The 21,550-nt window shown below is 36.5% G+C and overlaps 1 protein-coding gene across 3 annotated transcripts in view; it reads right to left on the bottom strand.

Moving 5' to 3' along the window:
* The window catches only part of LOC138712412 (SLIT-ROBO Rho GTPase-activating protein 1-like), a 595,908-nt gene that overhangs the window by 257,734 nt on the left and 316,624 nt on the right, over nucleotides 1-21,550 (bottom strand). The window contains exon 1 of one of the 3 annotated variants that reach the window (XM_069844189.1): nucleotides 15,892-16,048. The exons of the other annotated variants lie outside the window; for them this stretch is intronic. The gene's annotated coding sequence lies outside the window, so the exon portion shown is untranslated. Of the gene's footprint in view, nucleotides 1-15,891; nucleotides 16,049-21,550 lie in introns of those variants that run through there. 3 annotated transcript variants of the gene reach the window in all.

The raw sequence follows: 21,550 nt of genomic DNA, 5'->3' as shown, positions 1-21,550 counted from the left end.
GACATAAATGAGAAATTAACAACAGCACGCACTGTCTACACGCGTGCGAGAATGCAGCCTATACTGACAAACTCTGCGGTGACTGCGTGGTCTAGACCGTCAGCCTGTCACGCAGACAGTTCGGTGGGCTCTGAGATTTTTCATTGACTATTACACTCTTACTACGTCATACTACTTTTGACCAATAAAACGGTACGAAAGGACGTATTTCAACCAATCATGGGTGCTTATCGCACAATTTTATCGCGTCCCTAGTATTTGTTTAATTTTATCGCGTCCCTAGCATTTGTTTCTTTGTTTGCCAACATTTGAAACTGCGCTGGTCTGGACGTAAAAAATATATATATAATTACAAACCACTCCAGTCGATGCACAGCAGTTTCAAATATGACTCGCATTGGCATTCAAGAACAAGAATTAATAAAAATCACTGATCATACCTATGCATCTTCTGAAATCCGATTTACAAATAAATGAAGAGCACCATTCGGAAATCCTGAATAAGTTGAATACACCATGTAGGCCTAAATCAACGAGTTCCACTTCTATTACGCACACGTCCAATATAACATCAATTGAACCACCAACCACATTCAAATTTGAAAATTGTACATTCAATAATTATCCCTTTTAAAATTATTCATGTTTATTTTTTATGTCATCGTCGTTAATTAAAACTTTTCTAACACTTGTGTATATTAGTTAGGTTATGTTATAGCTTCTGCTATATAATATTATGGATAGTCACGTATCAGAGATTGTTTAATATTAAGATTTATTGAAAATCATCTGTCAAGTGACGTTGATTACTGGGATTCGGATAATTGAAGTGGAATGTTGCATTTTAATAAAAATGAAACTGAATCAACAAAGCCTTCTTGACTAGTAACATTGCCATCGTGTATAATAGATCGAGAACTTCTCGACGAGAAGGCATTGCTCACTACTGCCATCTAGCATGCATCTAGCGTAATATTTGTAATGTTGAGATGGTACAATAATACATTTGAAGACAGTTGTATTTTCGTAAGTCAATTAATATTTTATTGTATTGGCGTACTTCGTTACTTCTAATCTTTATATACTTTCTTCTAATCGTGTAATAGTCAATTAAATCCCACTCGAGTTTTGATTTTCTCTAGATAAATCAAAACGTCTAGTGAGATTACTGTTGAAAAAACCATCGTGCCATATGCAGTGCAATTTTTCTCAGGGTTTCCTCAACAGAGGCATCGATATCATTCCGTCAACATCTCTCCTTTCTATGCATACTACGTAGCATTTCTCCGATCACCGGTCAGCGACGTCCAGGGGCATGTCAGATTGTCTACATGTTCCCTGAATATACAGTGGATAACAATTATATTTGTACAGACTCAAATTTTGTAAAGAAATAACTTGGTTTGTCTTATAAATTGATTTAAACTTTAAAATATTTAAATATATTATTAAAATCCTTATACTAAACAGGTACAATGTAACAAAATGATGACAGTGTTATTTATAAACAGTGGGAAGTAAATGCATCACAATAAGGCAACATATCATGCAACACTCTTATTTATACACTTTACAAAGATACGTTACATTTACTGTGTGCATAGATGGTTAACTGCTTTTCCGTACCTATTGGGGTGGGGGAGTTGCGATGTTGTCTGTTATGTATTATATCAGTCGTGTCCAACATGAAGAAAGGGAAGGAGCTAAGCACAGAACTTAAACATACGATAATCAGTCTTGCTTTGAGGGGCTATTCACTCAAGAAAATTGGTAATATTGTGAAAAAAAACCTCACTCAACAGTAAGTTATATAGTAAATAAGTTCAAATATAATGGTTCGATTAAGAATATTCCGAGAAGAAGTAGAGAATCGTTCCTGAATGAGAGAGAAAAACGTTTCATTGTTAACAAAGTTAAAGTGAACCCACGTGTAACTGCACCAGAAATTGTGCAGATGTTGCAACAAGCATCGTGTAAGAAGGTATCCAGTCAGACCGTTGGACGAGTACTTTGGCAGCATGGGTATCGCGGCAGAATCCGAAGAAAAAAGGCCATATGTAAGTAAAAAAGAATCGTGCAGCAAGACTGGCATTTGCTAAAGAGCACCAGGATAAACCTCAAACCTTCTGGAATACTGTGATTTGGTCTGATGAGACTAAAATAAATCTATTTGGATCTGATGGAATACAGACGGTGTGGAGGAAAGCCAATACGGCCGATAATGTGGAGAATACTTTACCAACAGTCAAGCACGGAGGTGGATCAATTAAATTGTGGGGGTGTATGTCATCAAAAGGAGTGGGTACGATTCATTTCATTGATGACAACTTGAACAAATGGGGTTATTTGAACATTTTAAAAAATAATGTCAAAGTGTGGAAAAAATGGGACTATCAGCATCTTACATGTTTCAACAAGATAACGACCCCAAGCATACAGCAGAAATTAACAAACTGTGGCTCATCTGAAATGTCCCTAAACAGCTTAGAACACCTGCCCAATCCGCGGACCTTAATCCTATTGAGCATCTATGGCCAATTCTCAAGAGAAGAGTTCGTAAATGTAAAGTAACATCTAAAGAAGATCTAAAGGAAGTTATTTTGAAGACGTGGGAAGAAATTAAACCTGCCACTTGTCTTAGGCTTGTACAGTCAATGCAAAGAAGGTGCAGAGCTGTATAGAAGTCTAGGGGCTATTCAACAAAGTATTAGAACTTCCCGTCTGTGCCATAAATATAAAAACAAAGAAACATTTATAATTTATTTTTGTAACTGTGCAAATAAGAATGTTGCAGGGAAAAGGCTGTGTTTTTGTTTAAATAGAGGAAGTTATGTTAAAGTATTTGAAAAATTATTTCTATATGTTATTATTGTTAAGTATGTAAATAATTTATAATGCAACATAAAACAGAAGAATACAAAATTTATTTCTGCAGAAAGAACGTCGTTTTAAATATTAAATACAGGTGTACAAATATAACTGTTATCCACTGTATATCAAGCATTAGGACAGAAGACCGATGTTGGTAAGAATTCGCTTAGCTGAGGGTTAGAACAGAGACATTCATTCATAATTTTAGAACGGGTATAAGGCACATAAATTCAGTAAGTTATCGGCACTTACGTCACATTATTACCCCATCAGCTGAGTCGCCTTAATGGCTAAACAGCGCATGTGTAATACAGTATTCACTTTTAATGATATTTTAGCAATTGCAGTAGTATTCTGATATTTTCAAAACCCTACATATCATCAGGCTCAAAAACCAACAACTGCTTCATAATTTGTAAGTTTGTCTTGAAAACATAAGAGGAAATTGACTTTCAGCAATATCAGATTATAAGGATTTCTAAACATAGTAACGGTGTTAGGTAAGGTGCTTCAATTCGCTATTCCACTCGATGCGAAGCCAGATAACGGTTCTAAAATTGTCAAAAATTTATTAGATGCAGTTGGCCACAAAAATAAATAAATTGTATCCTGAAGCAACTTACATACACGTAGGTACGAGACAACTTAAGTCGTGTACAGTTTCTATTACCATAGTTGTTAAACACTAAATGAAAAAAAAAACATTTAGGCCTATATTTAAATCGTTATACAGCTCAGAGCTGGGTTTGGTTCCCAACGGTGTCTAATATTAACTAGTGAACGTGACTACATTCCGAATAGGATATGATAAAACTTATTTTATAAAGCAGCAGGAACAGTCTATGTTTATCGCGGAAAAGTTAGGTCTTCTTAAGATTAAGTTTTTTTCTTGCGTTTTCTAAAGCCACAAAAATATATTTCAACCATATTTCCAAACACAGTAAAAAGTTTCACCATTTTCCTCTAATTCAACCACTAACATAAAAAGAATGAATCTTTTATCTACCAGATAATTCTGCGACTTCATTCCAGACTTTCAGAGGTGATAAACGTGGTCAATATGAACAATTTTCACACAGTAACCCATGTTCGGAAAAGTTTCATGTGGTAGTTACAAGCCTTGATGTGTAGTCAGTGTATAGGCCTTCGGTATCTCGTGAAACCTGCCCGCGCGTCAGGGGAAGAAGAATGTGGACTGAGAAGCTTCCCTCCCTCGGTAAGTTTCTACTCGTAGAAAGCGAGCTCACTTACCCCCACCATAAGGTTCTTACTATAGTCGCGACGCTGTTATTCCCGGCGTGACTCCTCCTCTTTGCTTACGTCTTAGGAAGTGAAGGCTCTATAAAGTCTAGGTAGGTAATATCGTTCGCCATTTTTGTTCTTTCGTTGCCGAGCTACCATACGAGGAATCTATTTGCCACACTGTTAAACATTATCATGTCGTAGCTCCTATGATAATAAATCAAACGCACTGTAATTCAGCAAATAATTGAGCGGCAAATAACGTCTTCGTGTGCTTTCTGCGAATGCCAACGAAAGAGCCAAAATGGCGGGCGATTATATTAAGTATTTATCGAGCCTTAAGAAATGAATAACGTCTTCCTCAGCGACTCACAAGACGCACACGTTTAAATGTAGCCGACCTGCAACGCGATTGGCTGCCGGAAATTAGAGCGACGGGATTATAGCTACGGCGCACTCAACCATTTGATTTCACGAGATAACGAATGACCTATCGCTAACTTACATATAACCCAAGACCATCTTTCTGTAGTTTGGTTATAGACTCCCTGTCCCGCAAACGTTGGTGAATTCTTATACACATGGTGTGGGCTAATTGACAGCATAAATGGCACTTTTTGCCTTATAAAGCCTTGCAGATTTTCTTGAGTTTCCATAAACGAAATGCTTATTAGCCAAGTTTTCTTAATGTGAAATTTAAATTGTGGTTTATTTAATGACGTTCTACTGAGATAAGCCTGTCGCATTTAAACACACTTAAATGCCATTGACCTGGGCCGTGATCGAACCCGCAACCTCGAGCACAGAAGGCCAGCGCTATACGGATTACGTTACCCAGACCGACTTCTTAATGTGAATCTTTGCGTAGTAACATGAAATTACATAAATCAAAATTATTGTCTTATGTAATGCTTAACCCAAATAAGCATAAAGTCCTACAAGAAGGACAGCTGCATATAAACTAAGGTGAAGTTTTAGTGCAATGGCTATGAGATCGATACCAGATAACTATTTTAATGTACGCTATAGACAAAGTTCTGTACCTATTCGTATGAACTTTGTAAAGTTTATAAAAATCACCAGACCATGACCTTCCAAAGTTACTTAGACCTGTTAGCACAAACATCATGTTCTGCAATTACCAAAAGAAACAGTTTTAGACACGGATACCTTTGCGAAAGTTGTTCATAATGATCTCTAGCATCGCTGGAAGTTTGTAACAAAACAGAATCACCCTGTATATTTGAACCACTCCTCAGTAATAATAATAATAATAATAATAATAATAATAATAATAATAATAATTTCATTTGGAAGATAATAGTACACTTTTGGTTGGCACTCCCAATAAGCAAAAGCTAAATCAGACAAATAAATCACTTTACTAGGCTTATATTTGAGACACGTCTAATTAGTCACATTAATTCTCTATATTTCAATCACGTTCACAATAGAGTGAAAGGATTAGTATCTATTTTCTAAGTCATAAAACGATCACATTCTCAATAACAACATTAATAATAATGTCCGTACATGCACTGAAATTTAACCTGGTCCTTCGTTTAAAGATTCAGCTACGTGCGATGTCCAAAACGGAAATGCCATGTAACAATGGCGCATACAGATAGCACACGCGCAGTGAAATTGCTTATGTAGCTATAATATATTTGCAGACATGACGCCAAATTAGAGACAACAATGTTTTGCATTTTCGATTTGTGTATACACGTAATGTCAAACCAAGACATCTTATGTAATTGAGTCGCTTTCACTTGTAGGCCTATTAATTACAAGTAAAAACGCCCATTTAAGGAATATCCCTACCATAGGATATAGGCCTAATTACCATTTATATTACATTTCTGTTGAGTATTAAATCGTACGCATTACCTAGTTGGATATTCGACATCACGTAACGAAGATCCCATTCCAGATTATTGATAGATATTTTCATAAAATTAATCATTGATCTCCATAATTTGTTTTGCCTCGTCTATTTTCTTTATTTTAAAAGTGTTATTAGTTAATAAAATTCTACAGAGTATCAACTGCACCAGTAGCAGTAGCAGTAGTAGTAGTAGTAGTAGTAGTAGTAGTAGTAGTAGTAGTAGTAGCAGCAACAGCAGTAGTTAGTAGGTAATGGTACAAGGTGGTAGTAGTAGTTAGTAGGTAATAGTAGAATGTGGTAGTGGTAGTGGTAGTAGTAGTAGTAGTAGTAGTAGTAGTAGTAGTAGTAGTAGTAGGTAATAAGAGAATGTGGTGGTAGTAGTTATAGTAGTTAGTAGGTAGTAGCAGCAGTAGTAGTAGTTGTAGTAGTAGGTAATAGTAGAAAGTAGTAGTAGTAGAAGTAGTAGTTAGGAGGTAATAGTAGTAGTTGTTAGTAGGTAATAATAGAATGTTGTAGGGGTAGTGGTAGTGATGGTGGTGGTAGTGGTAGTAAGTAATAGTATAATGTGGTAGTGGTAATAGTAGTAATAGTTAGTAGGCAATAGTAGAAGGTAGTAGTAGTTAGTAGGTAATAGTAGAATGTAGTAGTAGTAGTAGTAGTAGTAGTAGTAGTAGTAGTAGGTAATAGGAGAATGTGGTGGTGGTGGTAATGCTGGTGGTGGTGGTGGTGGTAGTAGTAGTAGTAGTAGTAGTAGTAGTAGTAGTATTTAGTAGGTAATAGTAGAATGTGGTGGTGGTAGTAGTAGTAGTAGTAGTAGTAGTAGGTAGTAGTATTAGTAGGTAATAGTAGAATGTGGTAGTGGTGGTAGTAGTAGTAGTAGTAGTAGTAGTACTAGTAGGTAATAGGAGAATGTGGTAGTAGTAATAGTAGTTAGTAGGTGATAGTAGAAGGTAGTAGCAGTAGTAGGTAATAGTAGAAGATAGTAGCAGTAGTAGTAGGTAATAGTGGAAGGTAGTAGTAGTAGTAGTAGTAGTAGTAGTAGTAGTAGAAGTAGTAGAAGGTAGTGGTAGCAGCAGCAGCAGTAGTAGTAGTAGTAGTAGAAGGTAGTGGTAGCAGCAGCAGCAGTAGTAGTAGAAGGTAGTGGTAGCAGCAGCAGCAGTAGTAGTAGAAGGTAGTGGTAGCAGCAGCAGTAGTAGTAGTAGTAGTAGTAGTAGTAGTAGAAGGTAGTGGTAGCAGCAGCAGCAGCAGCAGCAGCAGTAGTAGTAGTAGTAGTAGTAGTAGTAGTAGTAGTAGTAGTAGTAGTAGTAGTAGTAGTAGTAGTAGTAGTAGTAGTAGTAGCGCTTTCAACTGAAGATGTTATTCAGCATCGAAACTCAACATGAACGATAAATGGCAGACGTCTTTGCTTGGAGCTCTGAATAGAAGCTTATTTTAAGAGCCGTAAGTCCACGACATGGAACCCACAGTTTTACTTCTCTCCAGAAGAGATGATAAGGATTTATCACCTTTCAAAAGTTATCGGTCGGATCTGAACTCAGTAGCTAACCTACAGAGGAGGACAACTTTAAAGAGAGCTACATAATTTAGATTTCGAATATGGGTGACTTTGAAATAGCCTACTTCCATCAAATTGTAATGCAAGCACATAGCTAGATATCGACTTTCAGAAAGCGATTTTAATAATACCGAGTGTTATTAGCTCAGCATAAATTTGAAAACAAAGTTATTAAACGTCAACTAATTAAAATTAGCTTAAGTTTTGTCGTTCCTCCCCATTTCATCCTTATCCGGTATTTGAAGGGTCCGTTTAAACAATGATAAACATGACGTGGCTTATGGCCTATCACTTGACGAGTTCGGGATATATAAGTACACAAAGCCACTGAGCGTTGCCCAGCAAGACGTTCACATTGAAGCGAACGCTATTAACTGAAGTTCTTTTAAATTAGTTTAACGCAATGAAATTAGAGTTCATCAAGTTCGTTTAGAACAATGAATAAGACGTAACGTCTGAAAGTTTACAATAGCTTTTTAGATTAAAGCGACGTTAAAAGAATGTATTAAACTTCAGTGTAGCCGTTGGGTGGCTTCCTGTTCTTCATTACTTTCTGCTCTCACAATATACTTTTTATTCCACAAACTCTGATGTATGCACTGGGATGAAAGTGAAAATGTACATAGCGTCTATACAAATCCTTACAGAACCGATTATCGAAGAGAACTGCGTACAGCAAAAGAGAGTAATCTATTTCTTTTTCGTTTTTTATTTCACGTGTCTTTTCAAGTACGGGACTATGAAGAGATGATATTCCGATAGTCTAATGGGGTAATAGTGAGATAATAGGATTAGGAAACCAGAAGAAAATCTGGAATATAGCTTTGTACAATATACTGTAAATGACAAAGAAAATGTCAAAATCTAATCTCACAACAGTCTCTTTGATAGAAAGTCGTTACAAGACTGACCTATGACTGCAGAAACATACAGTAGCTTCACGGGAAACATCGAAAATCCCAATGATTGTCCTTTGTGAAAATTCAATTCTATTTACTGACTAAACTCGCCTGCAGAAACATACATCCTTAACGGATATGGAAGAAAGTAATGATTTTGCCGTTGTGAAAAACCAATTCTACTAGCTGATTAACCTCGCCTGCAGAAATACTGTATAACTTCTCAAGGATTAAAGAAAACCTCAAAGACCGTTCGCTGTGAAAATACATTTTTATTATCCGATGATCTATGACTGCAGAAACATAACTTCTCAAAGAATATGGAAGATCCCAACGATCGCGCTCTTGTGAAAAATGAATGCCATTAGCTGATTAAACTCAAGCAATAGGCCTATGAAAGATGTTAATGATTGTGGCGTTGCAAAAACTAAGTTAACTCTGTAACTGACTGACCTTGGTTGCAGAAACATGACTTTTTAGGGAATAAGGAGGATTCCAATGATTGTGCCAAAGGTAGTAAAAAAATAATTTCTAATTGCTGAGTGACCTCGGCTGTAGAAACGTAATTAGTGTAAGTTACATACGATTGTTACTTCGTCTCTTAGGTAGTAGATAAATACAATAATTCAATACTCAATTGTAGTATTAAAATACAGACAAATTGAATGTGCGGAGTATCATACATGACATTATGCTTAATTATAATGTATAATTGCGAATTTAGGAGTATAAGATATAGTAAACATAACCTATAATATTTCCATATGAATGGCAGGGCATTGGAGACACTAAAATTAGACAGAAAGGGGCAACTGGGACAGTAAACATAACCTATAATTTCAACATATCTAAATATTCGTGTGGTGCAACTGAAAATTATTGAATCGTGCATAAATGAATGTACAATAATTTCGCAATATTTAATCGAAATAAAGGCAGGTAGGTCTATTACACATACGAACAACGTAATTTTCACACCAAAAATAATATTACACCTTAACTCGCAAGAAATTAGGTTTGAAGTGTCTCCTAATCATTGTTTTAAATTTTATTAATGCAATTACACAACATTTTAGAATAAATATGTTACTTGTTATGCATTCCAAATAATTTATATGGTTGAAATGCCGCCCTTCGTGATCGGGTTAAGCGAGTTACATGGTCAGCCTTACGGCCTGTATTAGATCACGATGGCAGTGACACAGTCTATTATTCCTAGTACACACAGCGCTCCAAGCGGCTAGCAACTATCGCGAGAAATGCAAAAAATCACTCCAAGCTTCGCGACTGTATATACTAGACTGTGACAGAAATCTCTCATACTACAGTACGTATTAACAGACGGTTTATCGAAAGCCGATATACAATCAATTTTAGCTACAGGCTGTGAACTGGTAAAGACGCCAACTCTCACAGAGTTGGTCTGACGAGTAAGATTCTGATCAAGAGCAGCAACGAGTAAGAGAGCAGAAGGAAGAGGAAATGCAACCAACATCACGAGTGAAACAGCTGACGGAGGAAAGGAGGTTTCAGCTCAGAGAAAGGGATGGCTATTGTCGGCGCAAATATGGAACGGAGAAGCAAGTTCAGTGCTGTGTCGCACCGCTATGATCTGAAAGGCTGTTTCGACGTCTAGCCTTGGCTTCTTGCAACGTGAATAACGTTTAATGTTATTTCTAACCTTTATTTTTTGAGGCCACGGCCTTTGTATTTGCTTAATGAACCAAATGGACCTCAGACGAATGTTTCATTAAGTTTTAAGTACGGTTATATTTACATAGTACGAGTAAAATTGTGCGGCCGCATAGGTCGTCAGATTTTTGGGAAGGGAGCCAGCCAACTTTTGAGACAAAGAGTAAGTGGGAGAAGGGAGGAAACAGTCCATCGTCTTTCCACAGTCTACTATATACAGTCACGAAGCTTGAGTTTTGAGGGTGCTAGAAACAATAGACTGTGCCGGTACTATTTTGCATTGCCTGTAATGAGGCGATATTAGCGATCCTAGTTGTGAGCAACTATCTAATGTTTGCATATTTACAACGTATTGAGCTTCGTGACTGTATATACTAGACTGTGGTCTTTCTCACAGTTACACGACAGATCTGTTCCATCTCACATTATCTACAATGGACTGTGTCACAGATTGGGACATTGTTTGGCTGTAAATGGTTCTCATTTTGAGCATCTGTGGTATAGTTTGGTTAGTCATAATGTTTTGTTTACTTGTATGGCCTATTAAACATGATTTTACATACTTATTTATCTCAAGTTTGAAGTCCACGAAACAAGTTTAATATATAGTTAAAAGATATGGAACGAGTGAATGAGTAAAATTTCTACACAATCATACGTACAATTTAATGGAGATTCGGAATATGTAAATTTTAATATAGAGTGCCATTTAAAGAGTAAAGTTTACTATCACACCCTACAGTAAATCCCGAAAAGACTAAGTATATGATTATGTCTCGTGACCAGAATATTGTACGAAATAGAACTATAAAAATTGGAGATTAAGCCTATCCTTTGAAGAGGTGGAAAAATTCAAATACCTGGGAGCAACAGTAACAAATATAGACACTCGGGAGGAAATTAAACGCAGAATAAATATGGGAAATGCCTGTTATTATTCGGTTGAGAAGCTTTTGTCATCTAGTCTGCTGTCAAAAAATCTGAAAGTTAGAATTTATAAAACTGTTATATTACCGGTTGTTCTGTATAGCTGTGAAACTTGGACTCTCACTTTGAGAGAGGAACAGAGATTAAGGGTGTTTGAGAATAAGGTTCTTAGGAAAATATTTGGGGCTAAGAGGGATGAAATTACAGGAGATTGGAGAAAGTTACACAACGCAGAGCTGCAAGCATTGTATTCTTCACCTGACATAATTAGGAACATTAAATCCAGACGTTTGAGATGGGCAGGGCATGTAGCACTTATGGGGGAATTCAGAAATGCATATAGAGTGTTAGTTGGGAGACCGGAGGGAAAAAGACCTTTGTGGAGGCCGAGACGTAGATGAGAGGATAATATTAAAATGGATTTGAGGGAGGTGGGATATGATGGTAGACTGGATTAATCTTGCTCAGGAAAGGGGCCAATGGCGGGCTTATGTGAGGGCGGCAAGGAGCCTCCGGGTTCCTTAAAAGCCAGTAAGTAAGTATCACACCCTATATGCCTGAATAATTTTTTTCGAACACTGTTATCATATTGTATGGTTTATAGGCCATCCTATCCAACAGTTTTTGTATAAAACTTTCTTTTTTGTAAAATTAAAATTTAAGAAGTTATTAACAATATTCCATACTTATTGTTCACTATATATATACATTCTCCGAAATACAAGTCGATGAAGAACTACATAGTTACTCCAACGTACCTTGATTAACTTAATGTTTGCATAAAGACAGTAGGTCTACATGCAAATTTGAGTCAAGATCTAAGAAATATTACAGAAATACAAGCCCACACAAATAATTTGATCTCGATCAATTTTATGTGTGTCAATTATACTTTAAACAGAACCGTAAGGACGTCGTGGAAGCTATAAATGCCAACAACCGGATCTCGAAAGGCGCAAATTCTTCGCAAAATGCCTCAGAGTTATTTATAAATTTCTTTGGAGGTTACACGCGTACAAATTTGACAGTATCACAATACACAATCAATCGTCTTCCTATTTTACGAACTAGTCTACATGGTTCAGCGAGTTCGCCACAGTCTACATGTTGATTCTTCACAGCTTTACCGGATGCTGTGGTAGTCTTCACCTTCGGCACCCACAGCCAGCTGTACAGCATAATGAAAGCAAGTCACCTACAAAAACTGTCCCTGCACACGCACGCTCTACTGTATGTCTTTGAAACAGGTTTTCCTCTACTCGAGAATGAAGGAAGGCTGCACGTTTTACGTTCAAATTGTTACGGTTCAATGTCTTACTTAGAATGTAGAAAATTGCATCCTATTTGAGGATGTATCGCAAAAATTAAGTTCACCATTTAAGGAGAATCTGCATTACAAATGTGTATTGTTATTGGATTTTTTTTGTGATTAAGAAACAAGTAACACAATATTCGAGGTCTATGCCGTATGTTTTAATAAAATAGCAATTAATAATTAAAATAATTAGTGATACAATGAATTATGCTAAAACCTATATCACTATCATTAAAATAACTTAATTATCGTAAATACATCTCATTTAAATCTATCTACTATTTCTGGGGCCTACACTTTGTGTAAAACAACCTAGTTACTAGAACAGCAAGAATAATGTATTTATTATTTCCGCATTGAAGGTTACGTATTTTCAGATATGCATTGTTTAAGTAACTATTGATATGAAACGAAGGCACTCACAAATTTGAAAGAAAATGAAGTCCCTTGTGATAATACTAAATCTATAATTTACTATAGCAATATTTTTTTTTTTAATCTGATAAGGAAAAACTAAATAAATTTTCAAATTTAAACAATATGTCTGGAACAAAAAGTAGCCTTTTCTCACTAGATAGTGCCTTTGTTAGAGGTTCTTTACAAGGCCGCTCATAGAGCGAAACGGACACTACTCAAACAGGGGGGCGGGTGCTAGGGGGTTCGGGCCTATATATATATATATATATATATATATATATATATATATATAATTTTAGGGTGTGGAGACAAAACATTTTTACATGAAAAAATAATTCTCTTAATTCACTTATTATTGAAATAGTGATTATGTTTTCAACAAGCTTTAAGAAGTAGGCTACTATTGACTGATATTTCCATCTTTGTGATGACATGTAATAAAATTAGTAGGTCTACTGTGTTTAAAGTATAGAATTTCAACATTCATAAAAATAATTGAAGAGGAAAAAGGAATCTAATAAATGTTTGTGAGGAAGGAGCACAATTTCTTTGGACAGCCGTTTTCTTTTTTTCTTTTTGTTTTTAATTTTTTATTAACATAAAGGATCTGAAAATAAAACTTTAGGCACTGCTTTTCTTTTTGTTTGTAAATTATGCAGTATAATTCAAAACGATGAAAATATATCAATAGAGAGAGGATAAAAAAAGTAAAGCAATAACAAAAACAAACATCCTTCATTACTAATCATTTATAATCCTAGCGTCCAATTAATACCCAGGCGGATGGCTATGTGTTACATATATCTTTTTTGGACAAATCAATAGTTGTAATGTCAGCTATGTTGTCATATTTTCGTTCCAAAGATTATTCCTGGTTACAATTATTTTTATACCGCCATCAACATCTATGCCGTACATTGATTTCTAACACCACCATACACAGTGGATACACTTTAAGCTATAACATAACTTTAAATTACAATTAAAATCACTAATCTTTTTCGTCATCAATCAACTCTAGATATGACACTGGTTTTTACTCCACGTGGAGTAGATATGAGAACGTCAATCATAACTGTTAATGCATCACTGGTAGACATATGTTACCGTTTCTTGTAATCAGAGCGACATAATCAATCTTACCTCTTCAAAGGAAAGCGCCCTCTTTGTCACCGCCAGGGTATTAAATGAACGCTCGAATTACCTATGTTTAGATAAATATCCGTTCTGCGTATTGAATAACAAAAAGCCAACTATGTCGGTATCGGTTCACGAAAACATTTAGTAGCCTATTTTGTGCAAACTGTATATTTGGAAACTCTTCTCACGTTGTATGTTTTTAAGCGGATAAGTAAATATTTAAGTTTACGGTGTAGCTATTTAGCATACGCCAATGTCTATGTATTCAGAAGCCAGTTTTATGCAACATCTGAATGCAAGTTTTCATTTCCTATCAGTCACGAATTCTCGTGTGCCTTGGGAAATCAATTACTTTAGCATTAAGTGTTGAATCCATTTCCTTAAAATGCTAAAACAAGCAGACATAGCGGTGTGAATCTTGTTATACTGTCTAGTCCACTTGGCACCACTACTGAACTACCACCTGATACGTTACATAATGATGGAGCTCAACACATTCACTTCAACCTAACTAACACAATGGATCGAATCGGCTTGTGGTACCGAAAGGGATTATGGGTCTACTTCTAATTAAATTACGACATATGGAAATGTTTAATAACAACCTGCGCACATTTCCATTACTTTACACTAAATTCTGAACTTACAGTACATTACATCCAGTTTTATGTTCAACTATGTAAGCAAGTTTTAATCCTTGTTTAGTGTAAGAGAAGGCCTTACGGCCTTAACTCTGCCAGGTTAAATAAAGCCATTATCATTATTATTATTATTATTATTATTATTATTATTATTATTATTTTTGTTGTGTAACAGTTTTCTCAAACTCCTAATGTTACAACTGCGATATTTACTAACACTGCTCTTGTAAGATGAATGTGTGAATGAATTCATTTAATTTAGGGTTTTAAAGATATGATAGAACGGTATGATGCCATACAATTCCTCGGCCTCAAATCACTTAAGTAATCCCCTCAACTAACCCACTAACCTTGTCACATACCTCGGCTTAATGTCACTTAGCTATCCCCTCATTTAACTCATCTAACCCATAAAGAAACTTAAATAAGACATTGGTCCCTCTCTCTTCCATGACATCATACCTTTCCATCGTATCTTTAAAATTACCGAATTATTAATAAAACATCGCTATTATCACCACTCCACCATCAGTTGCCACTATTATCTGCACTAAACACTACCGTAAGGACCAATGTCAATAGAAATAAAACTTTAATACTACTAATACACTACTACTACTGACTGTTTTGGAAATTTTAGGACGAAAAACACTTTTAGAAATAGATCATTGAAACAGATACAGAAGAGAAATATCTACATTATGAAATCTCTAATATTTATAGTCAATCTTGATTCTGGGGGAACGGAAATGGTCACCCTACCCCATAATCTCCTGGCTTAATTGCCTTATATGTGATGCCTCATGGACGTCACTTATGAGGTTCAAACTTGTTTTCGGACAGTTGACTAAACAACAAAACAACAATCTTGATTCTAATACTACTGTTAAACATTCAAAATTCCGTTAGAAGTAGATATTATTTTGTCTCAAATAACTCGATAATTAAAACAACAAGAATTGTTTCACTTAATTCCCAGTTGTGCATTTTATTTTTGAAAATTGTACTTCATTGTGTTATGACTGTTTACGCAGTTTCAAGGATTTACAAATTTTTGTAGCTTTCATTACAAAATAAATTTTTTAACTTTCTCGTACCAATAATATCGATAATCTCGAAAGATATGTGTAAAAGTTCTGTCAACACGACAAACCACAAACACCCACTGATCCTGCTGCTTTTTCCTCTCGTGATTACAATAAGAATACAAAGTAGAAAACTGCAACTAGTTTACTAGCACTTTTGTTTCGAAAATAAATAATATGCAATGGTGTGTTACAAAACAGTTGTAAAAAAACACAAACCTTCACAACAGAACTATACATAAAAGTATGCGGAGCAATATTACGAAAACACTGGGCCATAAAACACGCGAATAACACAACACTGTCGCCAGGTTTTTGTTCGGTTGCTATAGAGACGCAGACTCCACTCGTTCTAATGGTGTACTGACGGCCGGCTGGCTTCAGTTATTACCACAGAAAAACGTCAGCAAATAGGAAGTGGGCGACCGCTAGCATTTCCTTCCCCGACGTCAGTAATCTTCCCCCACTACAGGCACCTTACAGCCACGGCTAAGAAAGTTTATCCTGGAATTTATATTGTTTGTTCTTGTACTTCTTGTAGTTACTTGACATCCAAACCAAACAAAACAAGTGCTAACTGCGTGTTCAGTGCGGCATAATAGAACTGTACGCTACAGCAGAGTAGGTAGGAATCTGTGTAGTTTTTTTTCCTTCGTAAAATATGACAAGTTTATAATCTGTCATCTGAATATGCAAAAACAAAACAAAACAAAATCTTATTTCCCATCTAAAAAAGAACAAAGAAGTGGAACACACTTTTTTACTCTGTAGTCTACAGTGGCGTATACTGGTTAAAGGGTTTGGGCTACCACTGACCCTATTATTACACAAAATATATTTTAAAATCCCTATAATAAAATTCCTTACATATTTATGTGAATTCCAGACATCTTGATTGGGACGAAAATACGTTGATGACTTCGTCCTTGAAATTACAGTCGGGCCACTTGCAAAGTTTTTGTAGAAATGACTTTTCAATGGACATCAGTGCCAAGCCGGATAAACGTTCTTGTGTATGAGTTGCTCTACAGTAGGATTTTATTCTCTTCAACGCAGAAAATGTTCTTTCTACCGATGCTGACGTAGCTGGTATTGTCACAATTAATGTTGCCAATTTAAGGACTTCAGGAATAACTTGGTTCAGCTGGTTTTCATATATGGCAGATAATATTTCATGGATAGGTTTGTTCGAAAAATCAAAGACTTCTGCTGAATATATTACACTTAATTCATTTTTCAAACGTACTTGATCAAAGTGACTGTTATAGGACTGAAATAATTTGTTTAGTGCCTCATTCGAGAAGTTTTCTCTATAAGCAGAAAATTTTTGAGAATCTAGAAGATGTGTGAACTGAAGCTTTCCATAATCAGATAATCTGTCAGTAATCTCCATGTGCATACGATCTAGTATGCTGTAGTACAGCTGCCTGTATTTCAATTCATCATCTCCTTTTCTTCGCTTTAATGGTGGTTCCATTGTATTGACTGAAGAATTTTCATTTTCCATATTACTCCATATGGACGGAAACCCACTACGTCTGAACTCGGATATAGTATTTTTTTTTTAACTTTGATACCTCTTGCAAGTAGTATGCTATGTCTAGACTTTTTGTGTGAAGAATATTGTAGAGCACATCTGTATGTGCGAACACTCTAGCATAGACTTCAAGAAGAAATATATTCTGAAACTGTGTGAAAAAATTCAAATATCCTTGAGCTTGCACATTTACAGCATCATCCCAATTTTCTTCAGAGTCATTACAAATGATATTTTTAAAGAAAGCAGTCCGTTTTTCTCTGTATTCCTTTACTGTATTTACAAGCCGAGATGTAAATTCAATCTAGTTGGTGCTACATTTGGGAGTTTCTTGTTCATAAATTCCTTGAGTTTTCTGATCTTTTAGGAGATGATGAGAAAAATGCAGCTAAACCCGACAGTGTTTTGAAAAAAATGCGGCATTCTGCAATGGATGAAGTAGTTTGTTGCAAAACTAAATTGAGAACATGGCTGTAACAATGGACAAATAGTGCTTGAGGATACTTTTCTTGAACTTTCGTTTTTAAGCCATTAATATTTCCCGCCATAACTGAAGCACCATCGTATGTCTGTGCAATTAACTTATTGCCGACACTGTATTCTGCTATAACACCTTCCACATGCTGAAACAAAGCAGCAGCAGTTTTGTCCGAACTGACATTTGTGAATCCTATAAACCATTCTTGAACATTGGCAGTACTGTCGACGTATCTTAAAACAGTGGACAATTGACTCTGATTAGAGCAGTAACTTGTTTCATCAACAACAATGGCCACAAAAGGTTTTATGTTCTTTATCATAACCCCACTTATAGCAAATATTAAGTCATTCTGAATTGCGAGAGAAGTACCACGAAATACTGTTGAACTCTCAAGATGATTGGCCAGTAAATGGTCAAATTCACTTAAGGAACTTATATATTCAATATAATTTCCTATATTGTCTGATTCCACACTCTCGTTATGACCCCGAAAAGCCAATTCTTGTTTTCCTAGAAAGCAGACTGCGTTAATAAGATGCAGTAAAATCTCCCGATTTTTTTTTTTTTTTCACAAGATCATTGTGTTGGTTGATGTGTAGAGCTTTTCGCTTATCTAGCTGTAAATCAATTCTTGTCTTCCCAAAGTTTGCAAAGTTCATGCTACTACAAATATGAGCTTTTGATTTGCCGTTCGAAGGGAGTTCATATTAGAAAACCCCTCTTTTGACCACACATTAGTTTCGCGGCTAAATAACAAACATGGCCAGCAAAATACTTTAGACAGTTTAGAAGTACCACACAACCAATTCCACTTACCATATGATGTTGAAGTGAAATGGCGTGTCTTTCCATTTTCACAATTTCAACTTTCTCGTTGTTATGTACGACGGTTAACAGGCACTTTTAATAAACCTTCTATTACACAGCCATTTTCAACACAAACCTCTCCAGAAACTTGTTCTGCCATATTTTTCACAATATCACTTAATTGGGAAATTAAAAACTTAATAATTCACAATTAATATAACTCTTAGACACTCGAACAAATCACAGATTTAAAATAATGCACTGCAAGAACACAAACAAATTCAATTGCTAGCGTACTAAGCTATTGCTGCTTCGCGCCTGCGAAGAAACCGATCATGAGAGCGGCAACTCGCCCGCCTACAGTGCACGATGGAAACATAAGGGAGCGGGGGGGACGGGCAGTTGTGCGACAGGACAGCATGAGCGAAACGGTCACAGGCTACCTCACGTAGCAAGCGGTTTCTCCAGCGATGCCGCCTTGACAACTTGTTTCTTTTCGAGAGCAGAGAGCGCATATAAATCTAACAATTACTTTAATTTTAATTACTATGGTAAAACTAATAATACAAAATTATTACATTATGTTATATTATAAACTTTTTCTTTTGTAATTTCCTTGGGCTACCGCCGGTAGCCCCGGTAGTCCGCAAAATACGCCCCTGCTACAGTCTTTTATTCTTTACCAGAGTTGTTTAGTCAACTGCCCGAAGACAGTGATACCAACATGGCACTACGTATAAGGCAACTAGGCCAAGAGAGAATGGTGGAGGGTGGCCAGTCCCTTTCCCCCTTCATTGCATATATCGCTGACTATTCTTTTTAATAGTAACATATTGTACTAATCAGACTTCGGATGTACACAAATAATTTTATTGATCTTCCTCTGACATATATCGTCAAGTGAGATGTACCGCCTGATAACAGAAGTACGTATCAGCCAGAACCTCAATCAGAGGTATTTACCAGAACTAACTTACTTACTGGCTTTTAAGGAACCCGGAGGTTCATTGCCGCCCTCACATAAGCCCGCCATTGGTCCCTATCCTGAGCAAGATTAATCCAGTCTCTATCATCATATCTCACCTCCCTCAAATCCATTTTAATATTATCTTCCCATCTACGTCTCGGCCTCCCTAAAGGTCTTTTTCCCTCCGGCCTCCCAACTAACACTCTATATGCATTTCATTTACCAGAACTACACTATGTAAATCGTAATACTAGACTAAAGAGCGTATCTGAACTGCCTTGGCAGAACACTGATTTCCGATAAGTGCGCACCCTGTGCAAATCCCGGCGCTGGCGGAGCTGTATTTGTGGTGGACAAAGTCAATGTTCCTGAAGATTTTTCTCGAGGTTCTTCCGTTTCCATCATTCCATAGCCACCCTCTATTCAATCATAAATTCAATAGTACCTACTCAAAGTGGTGCAGCTGGTTGTAGTATTGTGACAGGCGTGCAGATTGTATCAATGTGAGGGGCAGTACTCTCTCGGAGATGAAAGGACGCTCTACGGGACTTCAACGGACCCTGAGCCTAGATGGCTATCCTCCAGTGAGCCACGGTGGTACTTATAAATCAGTGAATAAAATACGAGTTTTTTCATGAAAGACCAGTAGGCCTATTTATCCTGGCTCAAAACTACAATACAAATGGAATAAAAATTAATATTTTACCGTGGACCAAATTTATGTTTAAACGGTTTAAGCAAAATTACGGTGGATCAGTGAAGCTGTTCCGAATCAACAGATGAAACCACATAGCTGAGTCACGATATCTACAAGAAAGCGATCATTCGGAGCAACCATTCACACACAAAAGTAATAGTAAGGCACAATGAGCCTCGGCTGCGGGCACCGCCTCTGTATAAAGGGGAAAAAAGCAGCGAATTTGGATACAAATGCAGTAGACTCACGTTCGATTCCCATAAAGGCCGCTAAAGGGAAACTAAACGGTGGAGCTTAAACTGAGAGGATTCAATCCGGCATCAGAATTGGAATCCGGTGTGGATTAGTGAATAGAGCGTCAGCGCGTAGAGCTGAAAACTCGGGTTCGAATCCCGATGCCGGAGAGAATTTTCCTCCGCCCCACCGATTCTTCATCAATGATAACCCAGAATTACTACATGGAAATATCATATGTACTTCGGTACATCGCAATAATAATATGATATGCGTATATAATCACTGATTTAAGACGGCGCTCATTCCGTCGGATCCCGGCCACTCTGTCACTCGTAATGAGTGCACCTCTGCACATTAGTGTGTTGGACATTGTGCCACTGTCACACATCTGTGACACAGTGCATGAGGGTTGGCCACTAAAGGGAAACTAAACGGTGGTGCTTAAACTGAGAGGATTTAATCCGGCATCGGAATTGGAATCCGGTGTAGCTTAGTGGATAGAATGTCAGCACGTAGAGCTGAAAAGCCGGGTTCGAATTCCGGTGCCGGAGAGAATTTTTCTCCGCTCCACCGATCCTTCATCATATGATAACGCAGAATTCCTGCATGGAAATATCATAAATATACTTCGGTACATCGCTATAACTTATATGACAATACAATGAAATCCTGTATTTGTTTTAGGCCTAAAATTATCCAAGTTATAACCTAATGTTTTTCTCATATAGTATCTCATTTCCGCTCGGCTTCTTATTTTGAAATCTACCAGTAATTAAAATATCCTCTGAATGGGTTAAGATCCCAAAGCAGAGTAAGTCCAGTGGTGGGGTTGCCACCTTAAAGCCAATGGACATGCTTGTCTAAGAGATTGTCTAGATTCTTAAAAATTACATCGCATCGGGCACAAGAAACCAAGGAAAACCATTGAAGAGACTCCTCGACACATGATTTGAGATCGGAACAGGTCAACAGCGGCCTAACTCCCAGAAAGATATGTGAAGATAATGACTTATTTAAGACTATCATTTATGAAGTAAAAATACAATTATTTAGGTATTTAAATATGATCACCGTTCAACATATTACGAGAAAATCAATTCAGTAAACTTGTCTGAAAAAAACTCAAATTATTAAATATTCCTTATGAGCATT

Source organism: Periplaneta americana, chromosome 13 (genome assembly GCF_040183065.1).
Source record: "Periplaneta americana isolate PAMFEO1 chromosome 13, P.americana_PAMFEO1_priV1, whole genome shotgun sequence".
Taxonomy (NCBI): Eukaryota; Metazoa; Arthropoda; class Insecta; order Blattodea; family Blattidae; genus Periplaneta; species Periplaneta americana.
The sequence above is the reverse complement of the archived record's forward strand: the minus strand, read 5'-3'. Positions and strand labels throughout refer to the sequence as shown.